The sequence below is a fragment of the Erinaceus europaeus genome, chromosome 3 (assembly GCF_950295315.1).
Source record: "Erinaceus europaeus chromosome 3, mEriEur2.1, whole genome shotgun sequence".
Taxonomy (NCBI): domain Eukaryota; kingdom Metazoa; phylum Chordata; class Mammalia; order Eulipotyphla; family Erinaceidae; genus Erinaceus; species Erinaceus europaeus.
In genome coordinates this window covers 154888614-154912803 of record NC_080164.1, presented here as the reverse complement: position 1 = coordinate 154912803, position 24190 = coordinate 154888614, and the positions used below count along the sequence as shown (strand labels likewise).

Below are 24190 nucleotides of genomic sequence, written 5' to 3'. Positions count from 1 at the left end.
TCCCCCTCTCTTCCCATCTATCGATTTCTCTTCTGTCCTACCCAACAACAACAGTAATGGCAACAATAACAACAACAACAAGGACAACAAAATGGGAAAAATGGCCTCCAAGAGCAGTGGACTGAGCCCCAGCTATAACCCTGGAGGCAAAATAATAATAATAATAGAAAAAATAAATAGTATAGTTTCACTACAATATTTTTGAGAGTTACGCTATACAACTACATGTTCATAAAGTATTCACACCTAGGACGGGGGTGGGGGGTAACTGACAATTTCTTTTTGAGAGAGAGGCCAGAACACAGCTCAGCCACAGGCATGTGCAACCAGAGACTAAAATTGGGGCCTCACACATGCAAGTCCTATGCTCTACCAATTTGACAGAAAAATAAACTTTAAAAAAATATATTGATTTATTAATGGGGGCAGGATAAGAAAAATCAAAGTGTCATTTGGTATTTTCAGTGTCAGGGAACAAATTCAAAACCTCATGCTTGAAAGTACAGTGCTCTATCCACTGTGCCACCTCGCCACCTCCAGGTCACAGTAATGTGGAAAGATGCCTCCCACATCAATGAGGACTTAGGGGAGGGAAGAAACTTTCTACTTTCACAACAATGAATTATAAAAATACGTACCCATATTTAAACTGCCTTACTCTTGCTCATCTGTTTTTCTCTCTTCTTCAATAAAGCTTATTTCTGGAGCCAGGTGGTGACATACCTGGTTAAGCACACGTTACAATATGCAAAAAACTGGGTACAAGTCCCCGGTCCCCACCTGTAGGGGAAAGCTCTTTAGAGTGATGGAGCAGTGCTTGTCTCTGTCTCTCTCCCTTGATATCACCCCTTTCCCTCTGGATTTCTGGCTGTCTCCAATATAAATAAAGATAATAATAAAAAGAACAGTATTGCTAAGAAACCCATTATCCCTCAAAAGAAATTATTTCAAAATCTAGTAAACTCAATGTGAAAGCCTTGTGATTAGAAAGAGAGGGTAGAGTGGGGAGATGGCATTTAGAACTTAAGGATAAATGCCCATAATTTAAGCCCAGGGAAAAATTACTCTCCATTAAAATAACCGTAAGGCCAGGGATATAGCTCTGTAGTAAAGAACATATTTCGCATGCATGTGGTCCTGGACTCAATGCCTGGTGCACAAATAAAATAATGGTGGTGGTGGTAGTAAAGATGATCAGATGACTTTTTTGTGTGTGTCAGTTCTGGCTTATGGTGATGCAGGGGACTGAACCTGGGATCTTTGGTGCCTTCAACATGAAAGACTTTTTTTTTTTTTGAAAGATTTTATTTATTTATGAAAAAGATAGGAGGAGAGAGAGAACCAGACATCACTCTGGCACACATGATGCCAGGGATCGAACTTGGGACCTCATGCTTGAGAGTCCAAAGCTTTATTACTGTGCCACCTCCTGGACCATGAACATGAAAGTCTTAATACATAACCATATGGTATCTCCCAGATAACTTTTTTTTTTTTTTACTGTTTTCTTTTTTTTTCTTTGCCTGCTGGGTTATCACTGGGGCTCAGTGCCTGCACTACAAATCCACTGTTCCTGGAGGCTATTTTCCCCATTTTGTTGCCATTGTTGTGGTTGTTATTGTTACAGGTGTTGTTGTTAGATAGGACAGAGAGAAATAGAGAAGAGATGGGGAAGACAGAGAGGAAAGAAAAGACACCTGCAGACCTGCTTCACTGCTTACAAAGTGACCCCCCTGCAGGTGGGGAGCTGGGGGCTCCAGCTGAGATCCTTATACCGGTCCTTGTGCTTTGTGCCATGTCCACTTAACCTGCTGTGTTACCGCCCAGCCCCCTTTTTATTGTTTTCTATACTACATTTTACTTTGTGAACCAATTAAATATTTAACAAACTGGTGTGTTAATTTGAAAACACAGATAAACATTTATATGCACATGGAAATAAGAGACTGTTCAAAGTTACAGCTGATGCCAAAACTCCAACACATTAATTTACTCCAACATCTACAGCTGTTTGTAAATGGTCCAGAATCTAATGATTTTTATATTTAAAATCAAGTTAGCAAAATAGCTCACTTGAATAGTGTGCTGCTTTGCCATGTGCTCAACCCAGATTTGAACTCAGCCCCACTGAGGTAAAGGGAGCTTCAGTGCTATGATCCCTTTCACTCCTTTTGCCTCTGGAAAGGGGCTAAGTAGCTAAGAGACAGAGAAGTAAGGAATGTTCCACTTTTTTGTATTCTGAACTGTTACTTATTTCTCTTCTTTTTTTTTATTAGAATACTGCTCAGCACTGGTTTATGGTGGTGTTGGGGGTTAAACCTGGGAGCCTCAGGCATGAGAGTTGGTTTGCATAACCATTATGCTATTTCCCCCACCAACCCTGAACTGTTTAATAAATGTTAACTTAAAAAGAAAAACAGAAGTCAGTGATTAAGCTAAGAAGCCTAATTATAGTTTAAAAGCCCTCAGGCTCCCATATCCTACAGAGAAGAAAAAGCACAAAAGAGGCTTTTAAACCACTGAGCTCCAACTCAGGGATTAAAATACTATTGAAACAACTGTTAACTTTCACCACTGTGAACCCTTTAATTACCTTATTTAGACACAAGTCAATCCAGGAAACAGTGATCAGTAATTTGAAAAATACTGAGAGTGAACTCATAACAGAATATGTAAAATGGTTAAACCAACAAAAAGAAATATTGGAGAAACAAACCAGGACAAAAGTCCAGCTAAAAGCCCCCAAAGGGTGAAGCACAAAATAACAAACTCAACATCCAAACACTAGCAAAGGAAATAATCACAGGAGTGAGTAAAGAGCTTGAAAGAATTGTAATCAGAAATATAAGAACAACAAATGAGACTCTAGAAGAAAACACTAATTATCTCAAGGTTATTAGAGAGCTGAAAGCTGAAATCACTGAGCGAAGAACACAACTAGCTGAACAAGCTAAAACAGTATCAGAACAGGGAAACAAAATACATGAACTCCAGAAAACAGTAGAGGGCAGAGAGAATAGAATCAATGAGGCTGAAGACAGAATTAGCAAGATTGAGGATGAATTAGAGACAACTAAAAAGAAGTAAGAGATCTCAAAGAGATTAAGAGATGCTGAAAACAACAACAGAGTCCTATGGGATGACTTCAAAAGAAACAATATACACATTATTGCCTTACAAGAGGAAGAAAGAGAAGGAGAGGAAGAAAGCATTCTTCAGGCCATAATAGCCAAAAACTTCTCTAGTCTAGACTACATCAAAGACATGAGAGTCAGGCGGTAGCACAGCAGGTTAAGCACAGGTGGTGCAAAGCACAAGGACCAGTGTAAGGATCCCAGTTCAAACTCCCGGCTCCCCACCTGCAGGGGGAGTCACTTCATAGGTGGTGAAGGAGGTCTGCAGGTGTCTATCTTTCACTCTCCCTCTGTCTTCCCCTCCTTTCTCCATTCCTCTCTGTCCTATCCAACAACAATGACATCAATAATAACTACAACAATAAAACCACAAGGACAACAAAAGGGAATAAATAAATGTAAATTAAAAAAAAAAAAAGACTAAGATTCAAGAAGCCGAGAGGGTCCCAAACAGCATTAACCCAGACTTAAAGACACCAAGGCACATCATATTTAGAATAGAAAGGAATAAGGATAAAGAAAGGATCCTGAAGGTTGCAAGAGAAAAACAAAGAGTCACCTACAGAGGAAAACCTGTAAGATTAGCAGCAGACTTCTCCATACAAACACTACAGGCCAGAAGAGAATGGCAAGATATCTATCGAGTGTTCAATGAGAAAGGCTTTCAACCAAGAATACTATATCCTGCTAGACTGTCATTCAGACTAGATGGAGGCATCAAAACCTTCTCAGACAAGCAACAGTTGAAGGAATCAACTATCACCAAGCCTGCCCTGAAAGAAGTTCTGAAAGGTCTCCTATAAACAATCAGACCACCATAAATAGGACATATAACAGATCACTCTAAAACTCTATAAGAGGGAGTCGGGTTGTAGCGCAGGTGGCACAAAGCACAAGGACCGGAATAAGGATCCTGGTTCTAGCCCTGGCTCCCCACCTGCAGGAGAGTCGCTTCACAAGCAGTGTGAAGCAGGTGTCTATCTTTCTCTCCCCCTCTGTCTTCCCCTCCTCTCTCCATTTCTCTCTGTCCTATCCAACAACGACAATAACAATAATAACTACAACAATAAAACAAGGACAACAAAAACGGAATAAATAAATATTAAAAAATTAAAAAATAAATAAATAAATAAAACTCTACAAGAATGGTGTTAAAATGTCTTCAATCTTTGATATCACTAAATGTCAGTGGCCTGAATTCACCTATTAAAAGACACAGAGTAGGAAGATGGATCAGAAAATTCAACCCAACAATATGCTGTCTATAGGAAACCCACCTAACTCACCAAGACAAACACAGATTTAAAGTTAAAGGATGGAAAACTATCATACAGGCCAATGGCCCACAAAAAAAGGCAGGAACAGCTATTCTCATATCTGACACGATAGACTTTAAAATAGATAAGATTAAAAAAGACAGATGAGTGGCTAAGCAAGTTGTGGTATATCTACACAATGGAATACTACTCAACTGTAAAAAATGGTGACTTCAATGTTTTCAGCCGATCTTGGATGGACCTTGAAAAAATCATGTTGAGTGAATTAAGTCAGAAACAGAAGGATGAATATGGGATGATCTCACTCTCAGGCAGAAGTTGAAAAACAAGATTAGAAAAGAAAACACAAGTAGAACCTGAAATGGAAGTGGCATATCGCACCAAAGTAAAAGACTCTGGGGTGGGTGGGTGGGGAGAATACAGGTCCAAGAAGGATTCAGAGGATCTAGTGGGGATTGTATTGTTATATGGGAAACTGGGGAATGTAATGCATGTACAAATTATTGTATTTACTGTTGAATGTAAAACATTAATTCCCCAATAAAGAAATTTTAAAAATTAAAAAAAAAACAAAACACAAGTAGAACCTGAAATGGAATTGGTGTATCGCACCAAAGTAAAAGACTCTGGGGTGGGTGGTCAGGAGAATACAGGTCTAAGAAGGCTGACAGAGGACCTAGTGGGGGTTGTACTGTTATATGGGAAACTGGGGAATGTTATACATGTAGAAACTATTGTATTTACTGTTGAATGTGAAACATTAATTCCCCAATAAAGAAATTAAAAAAAAAAGAAAGAAAGAAAGAGAGAAAAACAACACTGCACTGCTCCACTGCTCATGAAAGCACCCCATGCAGGTGCTCCCATGTGGAGTCCAAGGATTTGAACCACGGCTGTTGCTGTGGTACCGTATGTAGCTCTCTAGGTGAGCTATTTCCCAGTCCCTGGGTGAAAATGTTAACACTGAAACAACAGCATGTCTATTACAAACTATATTAACATTATGTTTTGTTAATGTCTGGAGATTTCTCAAAACACTAGAAATGACACAGCAATTCTTCTCCTGGGGATTTACGCAAATGAAAAAACACCTATGAGAAGAGATCTATGTACACCTATGTTCATAGCAGCACAATCTGTAATAGACAAAACCTAGAAGCAACCAAGAAGTCCGGTGGTTGATTACGGCATAAACATGAGGTGGAACTTGAAGATATCATTTTAAGTGCGATAAGCCAAAAATAAAAGGGGGGAGACAAAAAACAAATGATCTCATTTAAAGTGGAAATTGAGAAACACAGATGGGGAAAAGAACACAAAGCAAAACTTGGACTGGGCACGGTGCACCGTGTACATTTCTCAAGAAAAGCTGAACAGAACCTTGGGGTCCTGGCACGAGGATGTAAATGGACCTGGGTTGTGGGTAGAGTGTTCTGCAGAGAGAGATCACAGGAAGATGATAAAGGGTATCCATGTGTCAGTGACTGCACTGTAAACCACTAACTACCCCCCAATAAAAAAGATTTAAAGATGTTTTGTTAGAGCAGGGGGTAGATAGCCTAATGGTGATGCAAAGAGTCTCTCACGCCTGAGGCTCCAAAGTCCCAAATTCAATCCCCCACACTGTCACAAACCAGAACCTGAGCAGTGCTCTGGTAAATAAGTAAAATAAGATAAGATAAAATTAAATTAAATTAAGATGCTTTGTTAACCTGAATTTAAAATGAGGCCCAAGAGGTGGCCTAGTAAGTAGAGTGCCCTCATGCCTTGTGAAGCTTCCCCCTGCAGGCGGAAGGGCTTGAACTGCCACCACCCAGGCCTGAGAGGTTTTTAAAATACGTATTATACAGAAAAACAAAACATCCTTCAACTTTCCCCAGTTGTCCCACCTGCCCCCCCCAAAAAAAGGGGGCTCTTGAGAAAACAGGGATAACAAGGGCTCATTAAAGGTGAGAGAACAGAGTTTCTCCTGTGACTGGAAGAGGGTGACACTGTTACTCAATCTGTAGCCAGTAGTCAACTGAAGCTTTTAAATATGTATTTTAAATTTTCCCCTTTTATTGCCTTTGTTTATCGTCATTGTTGTTGTTATTGCTGTCGTTGTTGTTGTACAGGACAGAGAGAAATGGAGAGAGGAGGTGAAGACAGAGAGGGGGAAAGATAGACCTACCTGCAGACCTGCTTCACCACCTGTGAAGTTACACCCCTAAGGTGGGGAGTTGGGGGCTCAAACCGGAATCCTTACACCAGTCCTTGCACTCTGCACCACGTGAGCTTAACCCGCTGCGCTACTGCCCGGCTCCCAGCTTTTAAATTCTTAACTAATGAAATCACCTTTTCAAATTCCCAGTCAAATCTTAACAGTGATCAAGACTGATGTCAGATTTCTTTTAACTTACAAAATAAACTAAACCCCATAGAAACCAAATGCAAAGTCTTCAAATGCATGCTGTTTGTGTTCGCAAGACAGAAAACCAACATGCTATGCCGATCAATAAAATGGGGAATACAGCCGAAGCATTCTATGCACTTTTATTTAGAAAGCATTAATCTTATAAAACCTCCAAAGTTATAAAAACAAGTGAAATATAAGCCAGAAACTTCTACAATTGCCTCCAGAATCTTAGGGAGTATATACATGAGCTTCCTCTCAGACTTATTTTTAACTTCATTCCCAATTATATCAGAGGCAATTACTCACCTCCAAAAATACTCTCCCCCCCAAAAAAAAAAAAAAAAAAAAGCTTCTTGGGTTTTTTGTGCAGTGCCAGTGTTTGTAACCAAAGCTTGCATGCATTCACTTCGTTGACCCAGTTTATTTCATTATTTTTAAACTTGTTTATTTTAATGAGAGAGACAAAGAGATCAGAGCTCAGCTCTGGCTAGTAGTGGTGCTAGGAATTCAACCTGAGACTTCTGAACATGCTTCTGGCATGAAAGTCTGATGCACACTGTTTCCTCAGCCCAGGTCTTTTTTTTTTTTTTCTTTTAATTTATTTCTTATTTTGAGAGAGGAAGAGACAGCAAAACCTCACTCCACTCCATTATCTGTGTTGTGCCACTTGTCTTTATCCTATGTGTTTGCCTAAGTTCCCAGGGAGGAAAGCCAATGCACAGGAAGGCATAGCTTTATGACTCATCTCCCCAAGTTTTTACACCGGAGCCAGCTAGAATACTGAATCATCATACAGAAGATAGCTAAAGACTGACTGAATTTCACTAAGCAGGGAAAACAGCATTTATCTATGAACTCCAGCAATAATGTCGTTATGTTATATGCTATTATACTCAGTGACTGGAAATTACTTTTTTTTAAATATTTCTTTAGTATTTATTTATTATCTTTTGTTGCCCTTGTTGTTTTATTGTTGTAGTTATTGATGTCATCACTGTTGGATAGGACAGAGAGAAACGGAGAGAGGAGGGGAAGGCAGAGAGGGGGAGAGAAAGACAGACACCCACAGACCTGCTTCACCACCTGTGAAGCGACTCCCCTGCAGGTGGGGAGCTGGGGGCTCGAACCGGGATCCTTCCGCCGGTCCTTGCTCTTGGCGCCACGTGCGCTTAACCCACTGAGCTATGCCTGACTCCCTGGAAATTACTTTTATCAGCTGACCCAACACCTCCATGTAATAAAATATTCAAATTCACTCATAAAACATTTTTTCTTTGATTTTTTTTTTTTGCCTCCAGGGTTACTACTAGGACTTGGTGCCTGCACTATGAATCCACTGCTCCTGGAGGCTACTTTTTCCCTTTTGTTGCCCTTGTTTATTGTTGTTGTTGGACAAGACAAAGAGAAATTCAGAGAGGAGGGGAAGATAGAGAGGGGGAGAAAAAGATAAAACACCTGCAGACCTGCTTCAATGCTTCTGAAGTGACCCCCCTGCAGGTGGGAGGAAGCCAGGAGCTTGAACTGGCATCTTTGAGCCCATATTTGCACTTAGCACCATGTGCGCTTAACCCTTGGTGTTAAGCCCGCCCCCCCTTTATTTTTTTTTATTTTTTAATTTTTTTGCAACACATTAATTAGCTTTACTCATCAGAAATGAATCTCAAACACGGTCATACCCTGTAACTTATATACCTGTAGCTTTATTAACTACTTTCAAATTTTGGCAACAGCACTCTGGTAAAGTCAAAGCAGGATTTTTTTTTAATCCCAATTTTAAAGAGAATAAATGGCTGGGGAATAGCTATGTGGTAGGTAGAAGGATCTGCATGCATCAGAGTTTGATCCTTGGCGCTACATATGCCAGAGTGGTGCTGCTGGCTCCTTCTCTTTTTACTGTAGACTAAGTCAATAATCTTTAAAAAGAAAATGAAATCAATTAAGAGAAGCTAGCAATCCGATCATGATCCTACACACTATATGAGGCAGAAGAAGCTGGGCAGGAAGTCACAATGTAAGTTCCCAGTGAGAACTCACTCCACATCTGTCAACATGACCAATCATGCCAGTTTACTGTTTCACTATTACAAAGACAACTTTAGGGCAGTTGAGACATAATTATCAAGTGACTTCCTATTACTTCTTACAAAAATTACTTTTCCCATCTCTGATGGGAAATGGGAAGTTAGGTGTTTTATATATTTATTTATTATTGGATAGAGACAGAAATTTAGGAGACAGAGAGGGCAAAAGACAGAGACAGACCTGCAGTCATGTTTCACAACTCATGAAATTTTACCCCAGCAGGTGTGGACCAAGGGCTTGAATCTGTAATGTGTGCATGTAACCAGCTGTGCCATCACCTGACTCAGGAAGTTATATATTTTAAAAATCTGTATGTTAAAATAAATATCACAAACCTTTAAAAAAATCACAATTTTCTGTGAATAAAAAAGGGGGGAAGGATGCTTGCAAGACCCCATACATGCAAAGCTCTTGCTCCCTACCAGTAAGTTACATCTAAATTCAAATGGTCAAGCAATCATAGTTATGGATTCCTTGTATACTGACCCAAAAGGATGATCCTGTGTTATTGCACCTAGATTCAACTATTTACAGAAATAAAATCCAGTTAAAAAAAACACCTCTTAAATTTTTAAAAATATGTTTTTAGAGGATAACAAAACACTCAAAGGTACTCTTTCAGAGGGCATACTATTCAAAAGAAAGATCAGGTAGACTAGAGAAATGACAACTAAATGTTTATTTTCCACAGAGTGGAATGAGGCTGTATAAAAGAAACAAGGAGACCTGTGCAAGATATCACTGCTTATATCAAGTACACTGGACAGAGAATGCCAAGTTTTCATGTACTCACATGGAACAAATCACAACTTCATAAGTAGTAACGGTGGACTTGTTAACATTTAGTGAGTATAGCAGTTCTCACCCAGTTAAAAAGCAAAGAACTAAAGCCCAGAGAACTGCTGTGACAGAAAAAAATAATGGGTGGATGGATAATCTTAAGGCTGGGGAGCCAGCATAATGGTTATGCAAAAAGACTTTCAGGGAGTCGGGCTGCAGCACGGCGGGTTTAGCACAGGTGGCGCAAAGCTCAAGGACAGGCCTAAAGATACTGGTTCGAGCCCCCGGCTCCCCACCTGCAGGGGAGTCATTTCACAAGCGGTGAAGCAGGTCTGCAGGTGTCTCTCTTTCTCTCCCGCTCTGTCTTCCCCTCCTCTCTCCATTTCTCTCTGTCCTATCCAACAACGACAACATCAATAACAATAATAACTACAGCAATAAAAAAAAAAGGGCAGGAAGCGCCAGGACAATGGGGAACGGGGACGATGAGTACCACTACCTATTCAAAGTGGTGCTGATCGGGAACTCAGGCGTGGGCAAGAGCAACCTCCTGTCCCGCTTCACCCGCAACGGGTTCAACTTAGAAAGCAAGAGCACCATCGGCGTGGAGTTCGCCACCCGCAGCATCCAGGTGGACGGCAAGACCATCCAGGCGCAGATATGGGACACAGCCCGCCAGGAGCGCTACCGGGCCGTCACCTCGGCGTACTACCGCGGGGCGGTGGGCGCGCTGCTGGTCTACGACATCGCCAAGCACCTGACCTACGAGAACGTGGAGCGCTGGCTCAAGGAGCTGCGCCACCACGCCGACGGCAACATCGTCATCAGGCTCGTGGGCAACAAGAGCGACCTGCGCCACCTGCGCGCCGTGCCCACCGACGAGGCCCGCGCCTTCGCGGAAAATACCAGCCTGTCTTTCATTGAGACCTCCGCCCTGGATTCCAGCAACGTGGAGGAAGCCTTCAAGAACATTCTCAAGAAATCTACCGTATCGTGTCCCAGAAGCAGATCGCGGACAGGGCCGCCCACGACGAGTCCCCCGGCAACAACGTGGTGGACATCAGCGTGCCTCCCACCAGCGACGGACAGAAGCCCACCAAGCTGCAGTGCTGTCAAAGCCTGTGACGGCCCGCACCCCGGGACCCCCCAGCCCCCCGGGCCGTGCCGCCCTCCCCTCCCCTCCCCAACCCCCCACATCACCAGATGGGGAACCACGCTCCCCTCCCCGCCCCACCGCACCTCGGCAGAACTCCTGGGGAACCCCCCAGCCGCACTGAAGCCCCCCTCAACCCCCCCAACCAGGACCCCCCAACAAACACAGCCCAGAGGCAGGGCGCCCCAGGAGGGGGCACCAGACAGGCCGGAAGACACCCCCTCCCAAACCCACCTGCGTCTCCGTGGCCCCCTCCTCCCTCTGCACGCAGCGCGCTATCCCCCCACCCCCATCCCACCCCACCTCACCCCCTAATCTGCCCCCCCTCCCAAGGCGCCAAGCAATATCTCCAAGTTTTGTATATACGGAACCTCTTCTCGTAACCTTTCTCGGTCTCTTTTTGGGTCCTTGGGAAAAATCAGAAACACTCAAGGTTCTTTATACACGTGGTCAGACTGCACACAAACACACTTCTTCCTTCCTGCCTTCCTCCCTTCCTCCTCCTCTACCCCAGGGGGGGACCCCTGTTTATGTCACCCACCCCATCCTGACTGTGCCCTTCGGGTCCTGAAATATAGAATCGATTTCCTGGACAGGAAGGGAAAAAAAAAAGGGCAATAAAAGGGAATAAGTAAATAAACATAAAAAATTTTTTAAAAAATGGGAGTCGGGCGGTGGCGCAGTGGGTTAAGCGCACGTGGTGCAAAGCGCAGGGACCGGAGTAAGGATCCCGGTTCGAGCCCCCGGCTCCCCACCTGCAGGGGAGTCGCTTCACGGGCGGTGAAGCAGGTCTGCAGGTGTCTATCTTTCTCTCCCCTCTCTCTCTGTCTTCCCCTCCTCTCTCCATTTCTCTCTGTCCTATCCAACAACAAAGCAACGTCAACAATGGCAATAATAACCACAACGAGGCTGCAACAACTAGGGCAACAAAAAAACGGGGGGAAATGGCCTCCAGGAGCGGTGGATTCATGGTGCAGACACCGAGCCCAGCAATAACCCTGGAGGAAAAAAAAAACATTCAGACCTCAGGCATCAAAAGTCCCAGCTTCAGACCCCAACACCACAATAAACCAGAGCTAAGCAGTGCTCTGGTTAAAAATTTTTTTAAAAAAAATTTTAAAAAAAATTAAAATATTTAAATAAAATATTTAAATAGTTTAAAGGCACAGCAGAGTTAGAATTTAAACCCACCGGGAGAAGGGCTGTAGCACAGCGGGTTAAGCACAGGTGGCACAAAGCACAAGGATCAGCATAAGGATCCCGGTTCGAACCCCCGGCTCCCCACCTTCAGGGGAGTCGCTTCACAGGCGGTGAAGCAGGTCTGCAGGTGTCTATCTTTCTCTCCTCCTCTCTGTCTTCCCCTCCTCTCTCCATTTCTCTCTGTCCTATCCAACAACGACAACAACAATAATAACTACAACAATAAAACAAGGGCAACAAAAGGGAATAAATAAATTTTAAAAAAATTTAAACCCACCTTCCTTGATTTCTTTCCTTTAAAAGGGTGTGTCTGGGGACTAGGCAGTGGCACAGCAGGTTAAATGCACATGGCACAAAACACAAGGACCAGCGTAAGGCTCCCCATCTGCAGGGGGGTCGTTTCACAAGCGGTGAAGCAGGTCTACAGGTGTCTATCTTTCTCTCCCCCACACCTCAATTCCTCTCTGTCCTACCCATTAACAGTAGCAGCAATAAAAACAATAAGGGCAACAACAACAAAAAGAAAGAAAGAAAAAAAAAAATGGCCTCCAGAAGAAGTGATTCGTAGTGCAAGCAGAGTCCCAGCGATAACCCTGAAGGCAAAATAAAATAAAGCTAAATTAAATTTTAAAAAGGTGTATCTAACAAGACCCCAGGGAATTAAGTAACAGGCAGAAGGCTTCAGAGGAGGATACAGAAATATTGGATTGTCAGAAAAATCATGATGAATTACTGCACAGAAAAAATGGAATTCCCCAGCACCACCATAAGCCATAGCCCATCATGACTTTTCTGACATCCCAATAAAAGGCTTTCACCTCCAAGAGTCTGCAATCAGGTTAATTAAAAGGAAAACCGGGAGTCGGACAGTAGCACAGCAGGTTAAGCGCAGGTGGTACAAGGATCCCGGTTCAAGCCCCCAGCTCCCCGCCTGCAAGGGAGTCGCTTCACAAGTGGTAAAGTAGGTCTGCAGGTGTCTTTCTCCCCCCGCACCTAGTCTCCCCTTTTCTCTCCATTTCTCTCTGTCCTATCCAAAAACAATGACATCAATAATACCAATAATAGCTACAATAAAACAAGGGCAACAAAAGGGAATAAATATTAAAAAAAAAAAAAAAAAGGAAAACCACCTCTCTCCTTAACCTATCCTTTTGGTATTAAAAGCTTAGCTCTTAAAGATCATCAAACTCAGGGGGTTGGGCAGTAGCACAGCGGGTTAAGCGCATGTGGCACAAAGTGCAAGGACCAGCGTAAGGATCCTGGTTCGAGCCCCCAGGCTCCCCACCTGCAGGAGAGTTGCTTCACAGGTGGTGAAGCAGGTCTGCAGGTATCTTTCTCTCCCCTATCGGTTTTCCCCTCCTCTCTCCATTTCTCTCTGTCCTGTCCAACAATGAACGACATCAACAACAACAATAACCACAACAAGGCTACAACAACAAAAGGGGAAAAAAATGGCTTCCAGCAGCAGTGGATTCATGATGCAGGCATCGAGCCCCAGCAATAACCCTGGAAGCAAAAAAAAAAAAAAAATCATCAAACTCTGGTCTCTAATAAATAAACAAATCTGTTTGTTTTATTTGTTTTGTTTTTTTTGCCTCCAGAGTTATCACTGGGGCTTGGTGCTTGAACTATAAATCCACTGCTCCTGGATGTCATTTTTCCCATTTTGTTGCCCTTGTTGTTGGGTAGTATGTCAGCTCCCCCCGGCTTAAAGCTTCTGTCTCTAATCCTGCTTAACTAAGCACCCGCATGCCTGCAGGGCATTGGTTTGATCCCACTCAAAGCAGCGGTCTATTTACATAACCACTGTTAACTAAGCAGTACCCTGCCTGCAGGGCATTGGTTTAACCCCCACTGGTTTCACGATGTCTTTTTGCTCCGCCCCCTCTTGTAGTCACGGGGATTTCCACCAGTCTTCTTGCTCCACCCTCTCTACATCACATCCTGTTTCCACCCTACTTGGCTAGTATATATATACAAGCTGCTTTTCTGAGTGAAAAAATACTTGGAATTGCTTTCTGGCTTCGAGAAGTCCAGAGTGTATTTCCAGATCCCTCTCCCACGCAGCAGCCTAGGTTGGCTCCAGTTGGGTTCTCTCCAATCCAGAAGGCACTTGCTAGGGAAGAAGCACCTTCAGGCTATCCCAGCAGTTGTTGCGCTTGTTGTATTTATTACTTTTATTGTTGTCATAGGATAAGACAGAGAAATTGAGAGAGGAGAGGAAAAATAGAGAGGGGGAAAGAAAGATACCTGCAGACTGCTTCACCGCTTGCGAAGCGAACCCCCTGCAGGCAGAGAGCTGGGGGCCCGAACAGAATTCTTACGTACCCTTGCGCTTTGCACCATATGGGCTTAACCTGCTGCGCTACCGCCCAGCTCCCACAAATCTTTTTTAAAGAGGCAAAGGAGGGTTGGAGAAACAGTTTACCCTCTAGGACACCCATCTTGCCATGGAAGTGACCCAAGTTCAAAGTGCAACACCAAATGGGAAGAGCTATAGCAGAGCTGTAGTGTCTGTCTCTGTCTCCCACAATGAAAAAGCAGCCCAGAGCACGAGGTTCCAGCTTCATACAAAGGTCAAAGGAAAGATTTTCAACTGAGCCATCCTTTTGCACATTCAACATCATAATCAAACATTTCATATTCTAAAAATACTTTCTAAAATCCCCAAAGATAATCACATTCTGATTTAAAAAAAAAACTAATTCAAAAAATGGCTATTTCTTTATAAACCAGACAGAAAAACTGAAGATATAAAATCTATGTGTGATTCACAAATGTTATTCACAAAATATTAGTGTACTCTGAAACTGTGAGGTACATTACAGAAAACACTGAGTTTTTGAATGATTTACATCACTCAAATAAGAACAGAAGCTAGACTTTCATTCCTCAACATCACTTCCATTCACTTGCTTATCTACATAATTTAACAGGAGTTACAGTTACTACGCTTCCTGCTCATGTAACTCATAGCATCTCTCCTCAGTGCTACAGCTAGATGACCCATCCCTAAGTAAATGACAGAAAAATGCTTAAAACCATAGTAATAAAGCAGTGTTATTTGAGTATTTCTTGAATATGCATCACAGATTTTTAAAGTATTCAACCTTCCAAGTTTCTTCCATATTACCTGAATTAACAAATCTATAAAAACATACTATGCCCATTTTTTTTTAACTCTAAAAGTGTGTTGTATGATAAAATAAGTACCAGAATCCTATGTCTGGGGCATACATTATGAAGATGCTTGCTATGTTCTTAACTTGACTCAAAGTGCCTCTGTTGACTGCTTAATTTCGACAGCACTGTCATCTGTAACTCTTCTGAGTGCAGTCAAGCAAAACCTAGTTTTATTCTGTATTTTTACAAAGCCGAGATACATCTGTGCTTTGACTGAAAGTAGAAAAAGGAAGTGAAAAGCCAACAGGAAAATAAGCAGTGAAAAGGTAACTTTCTCTACAACAAAAACACTTTTAAGCTTAAAATGTTATAAATAAAACATAATCCCTACCCTACACTAAAAATTGGTTTAAGAAAAATATATATCTTGTAGTCTAATTTTTATTTTAAAATACATATTTATAGCTAAAATATTTAATTCAAAAAAGTAAAGGGTGGACAGCATAATGATTACGCAAAGACTCATGACTGAGGCTCCAAAGTCCCATGTTCAAATCCTCACACCACTATAAACCAGAGCTGAGCTGTACACTGATAATAATAATAATAACAACAGTAATAATAATGATAATAATTACGGAAGCAATTACAGAGGCCAGACCTTCCAGCACCCCATAATGATCCTGGGTCCATACTCTCTGAGAAATAAAGAATAGGGAAGCTGGAGTCGGGTGGTAGCACACCTGTTTAAGCACACGTTACAGTGCTCAAGGACCCGGGTTCGGCCCCCTGGTTCCCACCGCCAATGGACAACAAGGGCAACAAATGGGAAAAAATGGCCTCTAGGAGCAGTGGATTCGTAGTGCAGGCACTGAGCCCCAGCAACAACCCTGCGGGCAAATAACAGGTAAGTCTTCATTTTCAGTCTAATTTCTAGAATTAAAAAAAATTCTCTCTGTCCTATCCAACAACAACGACATCAGTAACAACAACAATAAAACAACAAGGGCAACAAAATGGAAAAAAAAATAAGACTCTAGGAGCAGTGGATTCGTGGTACAGCCACGGAGCCCCAGCAATAACCCTAGAGGCAATAAATAAATACAGAGGGGGCTGGGCGGTGGCACAAAGCACAAGGACTGGTGTAAGGATCCCAGCTCGAGCTCCCCACCTACAGGGGAGTTGCTTCACAGGTGGTGAAGCAGGTCTGCAGGTGTCTATCTTTACTTTTTTTAAGTTTATATTCTTTTAATATTTATTTATTCCCTTTTGTTGCCCTTGTTGTTTTATTGTAGTTATTATTGTTGTTGTTATTGATGTTGTTGTTGCTGGATAGGACAGAGAGAAATGGAGAGAGGAGAAGACAGAGAGAGGGAGAGAAAGGTAGAACCTGCAGACTTCTTCACCGCCTGTGAAGCGACTCCCCTGCAGGTGGGGAGCCAGGGGCTTGAACCTGGATCCTTATGCCGGTCCTTGCACTTTGCGCCACGTGCGCTTAACCCACTGCGCTACTCCCCTCCCGACTCCCAGGTGTTTATCTTTCTCTCCCCGTCTTCTCCTCCTCTCAGTTTCTCTCTGTCCTATCAAACAACAATAAGAATAATAGTAACTACAACACCGATGGGCAACAAGGGCAACAAAAGGAAAAAAATGGCCTCTAGGAGCAGTGGATTCATAGTGCAGGCACTGAGCCCAGCAATAACCCTGGGGGCAAAATAAATAAATAAATAAATAAATAACAGGTAAGTCTTCATTTTCAGTCTAATTTCTAGAATAAAAAAAAAAAAACACCACAATATAGGGGCCAGGCAGTGGCACACCTGGTTAAGCAAACACATTACAGTATGCAAAGCCAATGGTGCCCACCTGCAGGGGGAAAGCCTCACGAATGATGAAGCAGGGCTGCAGGTGTCTCTATTTCCCTCTCTATCATCTCTCCCTTCTGTTTTTCTCCGTCTCTATCCAATAATAAATAAATTTATAAAAAAGAAAAAATGGGGGAGTCGGGCGGTAGCGCAGCAGGTTGAGTGCACGTGGTGCACAGCGCAAGAACTGGCATAGGGATACTGGTTCCAGGCCCCCGCTCCCCACCTGCAGAGGAGTCACTTCACAAGCGATGAAGCAGGGCTGCAGCTGTCTACCTTTCCCTCCTCTCTCCATTTCTCTCTGTCCTATCCAACAATGACAACAACAATAACTACAACAATGAAACAAGGGCAACAAAAAGGAATAAATAAGTATTTTTTAAAAATGGGAGTCAGTGGTAGCGCAGCAGGTGAAGCGCAGGTGGCACAAAGTGCAAGGACCAGTGCAAGAATCCCGGTTGGAGCCCCCGGCTCCTCACCTGCAGGGGAGTCACTTCACAAGCAGTGAAGCAGGTTTACAGGTGTCTTTCTCTCCCCCTCTGCCTTCCCCTCCTCTCTCCATTTCTCTGTCCTATCCAACAACGACATCAATAACTAAAACAAAAAAAAAAGAGAAAAAAAAGAATGTTAAAAAAAGGAATTTCCACAGTGTTACATGTGTGTTTGGATAGTAACAGAAATGGAGAGGGGTTAAAAACAAAAAACAAACAAAAAAAAGAAATGGAGAGGGAAAGGGGAGACAGAGGAAAGAAGATAACTGCAGTACTGCTTCACCACTCTGGAAGTTCCCTCTCACCTCCCCACCACTGCAGGTGGGGACTAGGAGCTTGAACCTGGGTCCTTGTGATGGTAATGTGCACGATTTACCAGGTGTACCACTTGTCCCCAATATTATATTATGAAGAGAAGAAATAACTGAGGAGCAGTCTTCCTGAAGAGGTAAAATCTAAGTGATATGTCTGAATCAGCCACAGCAAGATCAGGTACAGCAAGTTCAAAAGCCCTGAGTCAAGTTCCAGCGACAATGGCAGTGCTGCTAGAATGCAAGAAGAAACAAATGTGCCCAGCTCCACCAGGCAGAGGTAAGAGGTATACAAGGTGGAATGAAGAGGAAGGCAGTGCCAAAACATGTAGCAACTAGCAAGCCCTGGTAAGGACCTTGGACTTCTAAAAAAATTGCTTATTTACTTTTTTATTATGGGGGGGGAGAAACAGCATCACTCTAGCATCTGCAGCACTGGGAAGCTAACTTAGGACCTTATGCAAGTCCTAGTCTCTGCCTGTTGAGCCACCTCTCTCTGCCTCCTCCAACTCCCCAGAAGTTTGATTATTTTCTCATATGGGAGGCTCTTGACAAAAACTGGATTCACATTTTTTATAAGATTTTTTATATTTATTTATTCTCTTTTGTTCCTCTTGTTTTATTGTTGTAGTTATTATTGTTATTGATGTCGCTATTGTTGGATAGGACAGAAAGAAATCAAGAGGAGGGGAAGCCGGGGAAAGAAAGAGACCAGCAGACCTGTTTCACCGCCTGTGAAGTGACTCCCCTGCAGGTGGGGAGCAGGGGCTCGAACCAGAATCCTTAAGCCTTGTGCTTTGCGCCACCTGCGCTTAACCCGCTGCACTACTGCCAAAAACCTGGATTTACATTTTTTAAAATGTCTAGAGGTTAGGCAGTAGTGCACTTGGTTGAGCACACACATTACCACACACAAGGACCTGGGGTCAAGCCCCCAGTCCCCACCTGCAGGGAGGAAGCTTCAAGAGCTTCCTGAAGTGAAGCAAAGCTGCGGGATCTTTCTCCCATCTCCTTCCCCCATCTCAATTTCTCTGTCCTAATAAAAGAAAGAAAGGAAGATTGGGGGTAGAAAGCATAATGGTTATGCTAAGAAGCTCTCATGTCTGAGACTCCCAAGTCCCAGGTTCACTCCCTGGCATCACCATCAGCCAGAGCTGAGCAGTGTTCTGGTAAACAAAGATTTCTAGGGCCATGATAAACAAAATACACCACAAAAACACCAAAGTAGAAGGGAGACCAAGAGGTTATTGCAATAGGCCTGGTGACAGAATGTGGTAGCTGGCCAAGATGGTGGAAGTAGAGAAGGGAAAAAAACAGACAAATCTAGAATATATACTGAGCACTGCGAATAAAGTGAAATCACAGGAAGACTGTTAGACAAGGAATAGAGGAACATCTGGAACTAACTATTCAGAAGACTGAAAATTAAAACAGAGATTTAAAGGTTTTAGCTGAGTATATGAGTAATGGAGTCAAATGGATTGCAAGTATATTTAGAATACTCCAAAGTATGCAGTTACATTTAAAGTTGAAGTGGACATTTCTCTTTTAAGCTACTGATAAAGCAGGCATCCAAGGATCAATGTTAATAAAACATATTAGGAACCACAGCTGAGCAGTGTTCTGAAAAAAAAAAAAAATTAGATGTGATTTGCAAAGTTAAATTTTTCAAAAACTGCCAGAAGCTTGGGCAACTAGTTAATATTTGGAGCACAGAACAACTGAGGTAGTAGCCTCACACCTTTGCCTCAATAAAGACACTATTATAGCAGAAAGTTTTGTGTTCCATGTCTTTAAATCAAGCTATCTGTTCTGTGCCGGCTCTCCCAAGACTTAAGAAACAAAATCTTATTTTACACACAATGCCTATTAATTTCTTAAATCTTATCATGTCATCGTAAAGACTTGAGAGAAAACTTTTTCTTATTGCCAGCAGGGTTATTTCTTGGGCTGGTGCCTGTAGGACAAATCCACTGTCACTCTTGGTAGATATTTATATATATGTAAATATATAAAATCTGGGGAGGAGGGTAGAGACAAGTGAAATTGAAAGGGAAGAGAGAAAGAGAAAAACCTGCAGCACTGCTCTAATGCTTGTAATACTTCCCCTCTGCAGGTGGTGGCTGAGTCCTTGTGCATGGTTAAGGGAGGAAACCTCTAAAAACCACGATTTTAGGGGGCCAGGCAATAAATAGCAGTGGGTTAAGCGCATATGGCGTGAAGAGCCAGGACCAGCATAAAGATCCCCGGTTCAAGCCCCCGGCTTCCCACCTGCAGGGGGGTCCCTTCACAAGCAGTGAAGCAGGTCTGCAGGTGTCTTTCTCTCTCTCTGTCCTCTCCTCCTCTCTCCATTTCTCTGTCCTATAAAACAACAACATCAATGGCAACAATAACAATAACGACAACAACAAGGGCAACAAAATGGGAAAAAAATGGCCTCCAGGAGCGGTGGATTTGTAGTGCAGGCACTGAGCCCCTGCAATAATCCTGGAGACGAAAAAAAAAAAAAAAAAAAAAACATGACTTTAATCATTTTTTTTTATTATTTTTATTTTTTTATATATTTATTTTATTTATTTATTCCCTTTTTGTTGCCCTTGTTTTTTTTATTGTTGTAGTTATTGTTGTTGTCGTTGTTGGATAGGACAGAGAGAAATGGAGAGAGGGAGGGGAAGACAGAGAGGAGGAGAGAAAGATAGACACCTGCAGACCTGCTTCACCGCCTGTGAAGTGACTCCCCTGCAGGTGGGGAGTCGGGGTTCGAACCGGGATCCTTATGCCTGTCCTTGTGCTTTGCACCACCTGCGCTTAACCCGCTGGGCTACAGCCCGACTCCCGACTTTAATCATTATGGCAAGACTGAGGAGATAGCATAATTGTATATACCAACATAAGCCAGAGCTAAGCAGCGCTCTGGTTCTTCTGTATCTCTTATTAAAATAAAATATGTCATAAAATTATGGTTTACCAAACTTATATTGAACATTTCCTAAAAGTCAAGCTCCAAAAGTTCTTCTCTGCAAAATCCTTATCTCCAAATAAAATTTTAATTTTGTTTCTAGGTGAAAAGCAGGTTGCAGAAAAGCATATGTGGCACATTACAACTTTTACATAAAATATTTAAATACAAAATTTAAATATGGATGGATATAAACCACCAGTAACATTTTGCTGATTTTTGGATGGTAAATTGATGACTGATTTTTTCTTTCGCTTACCTCCTTAATGAACGTTTCCTCCAATTTGTTACATAGTATGTTCTTTTTTTTAAAAAAGATTTTATATTGTGGTCCCGGAGGTGGCACAGTGGATAAAGCATCTGACTCTCAAGCATGAGGTCCTGAGTTCAATCCCCGGCAGCACATGTACCAGAGTGATGTCTGGTTCTTTCTCTCTCTTTCTCCTCCTATCTTTCTCATTAATAAATAAATCAAACTCAGGACCTAATGCTTGAGAGTCCAAAGCTTTATTACTGTGCCACCTCCCAGACCACTACATAGTACTTTCCATAAGCAAAGATATTGACAGAGGCTACTATAAAAGGTTAAAAAAAAAAAGTCATATTAAAAAGAAAAATCCAGGGCAGGGGTAGATAGCATGATGGTTAGTTAATAGCATGATGGTTAGTTAAACAAAGAAACTCTCATGCCTGAGGCTCCAAAGTCCCGGGTTCCATCCCCCTCCAACATTAACCAGAGCTGAGCAGTACTCTGGTAAAAAAAAAAAAAAAAAGAGAGAGAGAGAGAGAAAAAGAAAGAAAGAAAAACAATTCCACCTAAGTTAGCAGATTTCCAACTGTGATACTATGAAACAAGTACTACCACACAGAGGAAAGAAATTTGTTAGGAGGGGTTCATTTTGCATCACTAAGATACATATTTCAAGGGTATAGTCTACGTTCATAAGAATACCCAGATTTTGATACAAGCAATTAGCATATACTTTTTACCAAATACCTGAGTTGCTTTTTTTTTTTTTTTTTTTTTGAAGGGGGAAAGGTTCTTTTTTAAAGATCCATGTCTGGGTAAAAAGCGGATCTGGCCACCTCGGCGCTGTGAGGGGGCGCAGAGCGTGGCGGGGTCACATCGGACTACAGAGGCACCTGCGCTCAGTCCTGGTGACTGGAAGGGGAACCACAGGCTTCTGCAACCTCCCAGAACTGGACGACGAGAATGTCTCCTAAAGGTCTCGCGACGGACTTAATAAAAGACTCAAAGCCATCCCTGTTTCTATCAGTACAGCTGCCTGCGCAGTGTGACGATAAAAGGCAAAAACCAGACGGTTCCTTCAGCAAGCACTGGCAGACCTGCGTAAAGTTCATCGCACTCTCAATGCAAAAAAAAAAAAAAAATTAAGGTTTCTTCTCCAATGCCACATTTCCAATGTGCAAAAGGGGGACCACAGCAAACCTACCAACTCACTCCAGCTAACATATTCTCTTGGCAAAAATCCCAACTCGCCTGGAAACAGCCACGTTGGAAAACTTTAGGCTTTAAAAGGCAACGCGCGCAACTACTTCCAGTACTAGGGTGACCAGCGCATCACACTTGATCCGTCCTGGTAAACGTTGCTGCTACCTCTTCACCATCTGCTCCGGTTCCACTCACTGAACATACAGGGGGAAATTAAAAAGAAAGAAAGAAAGAAAGAAAGAAAGAAAGAAAGAAAGAAAGAAAGAAAGAAAGAAAGAAAGAAAGAAAGAGAGAGAGAGAGAGAGAGAGAGAGAGAAAGAAAGAAAAGAAAGAAAAGAAAGAAAGAAAGAAAAGAAAGGTGTGTGGGGGGGGTTCCCTTTAAATTCGCAACACAGTCAGGAACTCAAAGGCTCCAGCTCCCCGATCTCATCAATCACAATGAAGGCGGACGCATCCCAGCAACTCCATCAAACCCCGCCAGGGCACCTGAGTGTGGATTTCAGGGTTAGTGGAGCTTTCCTCCCAGTTACGACTCTTTTTTTTTTTTTAACTCCATTGTACGCCTCCACCCGTGTTGACGGTTTTGCCCTAAAAATAGTAATAATAAAATAAAAATTCTAGGCTACCGTCCACTTTCCTGACCCGCCCGGACTCTGGTTTCCTGAAGATAAAGCCCCGTTCTTGCAGGCGCTTCAGCCTCGCTCCCGGCCGATGGGGGAAGGCGGGCCGGGCAGCCCCGCTGTCGCAGCTGCCGCAGTCCCCGACAGCCGGAGGGAGGAAGTCCCAGGAAAAACCGGGGTGAGGGGCTGGCGGACCGGCACCCAGCGGCGGGAGAAGGGGAGACACTCACCCGCCCAGACCACAACCGACGGGGCGGGGAGGATGCGGGGGTCCTCCGGAGCCGAGGCTCGGTAAAAAGACCTCCCGGAGCTTCCGGAACGCTGCGGCTGCTCGGGAAGCCGCTCCAGCCGCTGCTCCTGGCCGCCGGCTTCCTCCCCTCCTCTGTTTTGATTCGACTGACCACGTCACTCTAAGCCACGAGACCCGGATCTGCCGGCTCCCGCGGCGGTGGCGCAACAGATAGCAGCGGCTCGGGACCCCAGCGGCCCGCCTTCCGAGCATGCGCGCGCCTTGCGCCTGCCCAGTGCGTCCGGGGAGGCGGGGTGGGCGCGGGCGCCACGGGCGCGAGCGTCACGCTATTCGTGGGGGCGGTGAGCGCGGGGGTTGTAGTTCCGGTTGGGAGGGGTGGGTCGGGCCACTGTGAAGCAGGGAGGGCGAGGCTCGGCGTTGATGCGTCTGCGCTGCCTAGCCTGTGTATTTTGTAGTGGACGTTGTGGTCTGTTGTCCCCCTCCGCCTCCTCCAGTTTATCTAAATTCCTGGCTCTTTTCACCCGAAGTCTGGGTATCAGCCAAGACAGGATACCCCTCCTTCTGGAGGTGATTTTTTTTTTTCGGTCGCTCAATCCAAGTGAAAAAGACACTCCGAGATTGTTGCACACGTACAAAGAATTGTCAAATCTGGTATTTGTAGATGCTCTTTACCCTTCTCTAACATAGTTGCATCAGGAAAACTACTTTAAACTCAAATGGAATTTTAAAGGGAGCCTGTCGCAAAAAAAAAAAAAAGGGGGGGGGGAGCTGTGGTTAGGCAGCCAGCCGCAGCCTTTGTGGCTTTGACCTCAGAGACAGAAATAAAGGAGGTAGTAAAGAGCCACAAATGTAGACCACGCTGGTGCTTTCTCCTCTTCCCACTCTGACCGACAGATTCCCCCACCACTACCACCTGCTATGGCCCAGGAAATTTCCCTGGTTGGCAGGGTTATTTTGTTAACCGGTCATATTAAAATAGAAGCAGTGGAAAAAATCAAAAGTGTGAGTTCAAAGATTTCGCAATGACGCCTTCTTGCCTCTCCTGCAGGAGAAGTGAAAGTGAGTTGTAAGGAAGGAATCCGTTTCTTCTCTTGACT

General features: G+C 43.4%; 1 protein-coding gene and 1 pseudogene across 1 annotated transcript in view; one reads left to right on the top strand and one right to left on the bottom strand.

Moving 5' to 3' along the window:
* The window catches only part of SMIM14 (small integral membrane protein 14), a 56843-nt gene extending 33499 nt beyond the window's left edge, over positions 1-23344 (bottom strand). The window contains exon 1 of the mRNA XM_007522784.3: positions 23074-23344. The gene's annotated coding sequence lies outside the window, so the exon portion shown is untranslated. The remainder of the gene's footprint in view (positions 1-23073) is intronic.
* LOC103113262 (ras-related protein Rab-11B-like) lies at positions 10126-10925 on the top strand (annotated as a pseudogene).
* Positions 23345-24190: the final 846 nt, after the last annotated feature.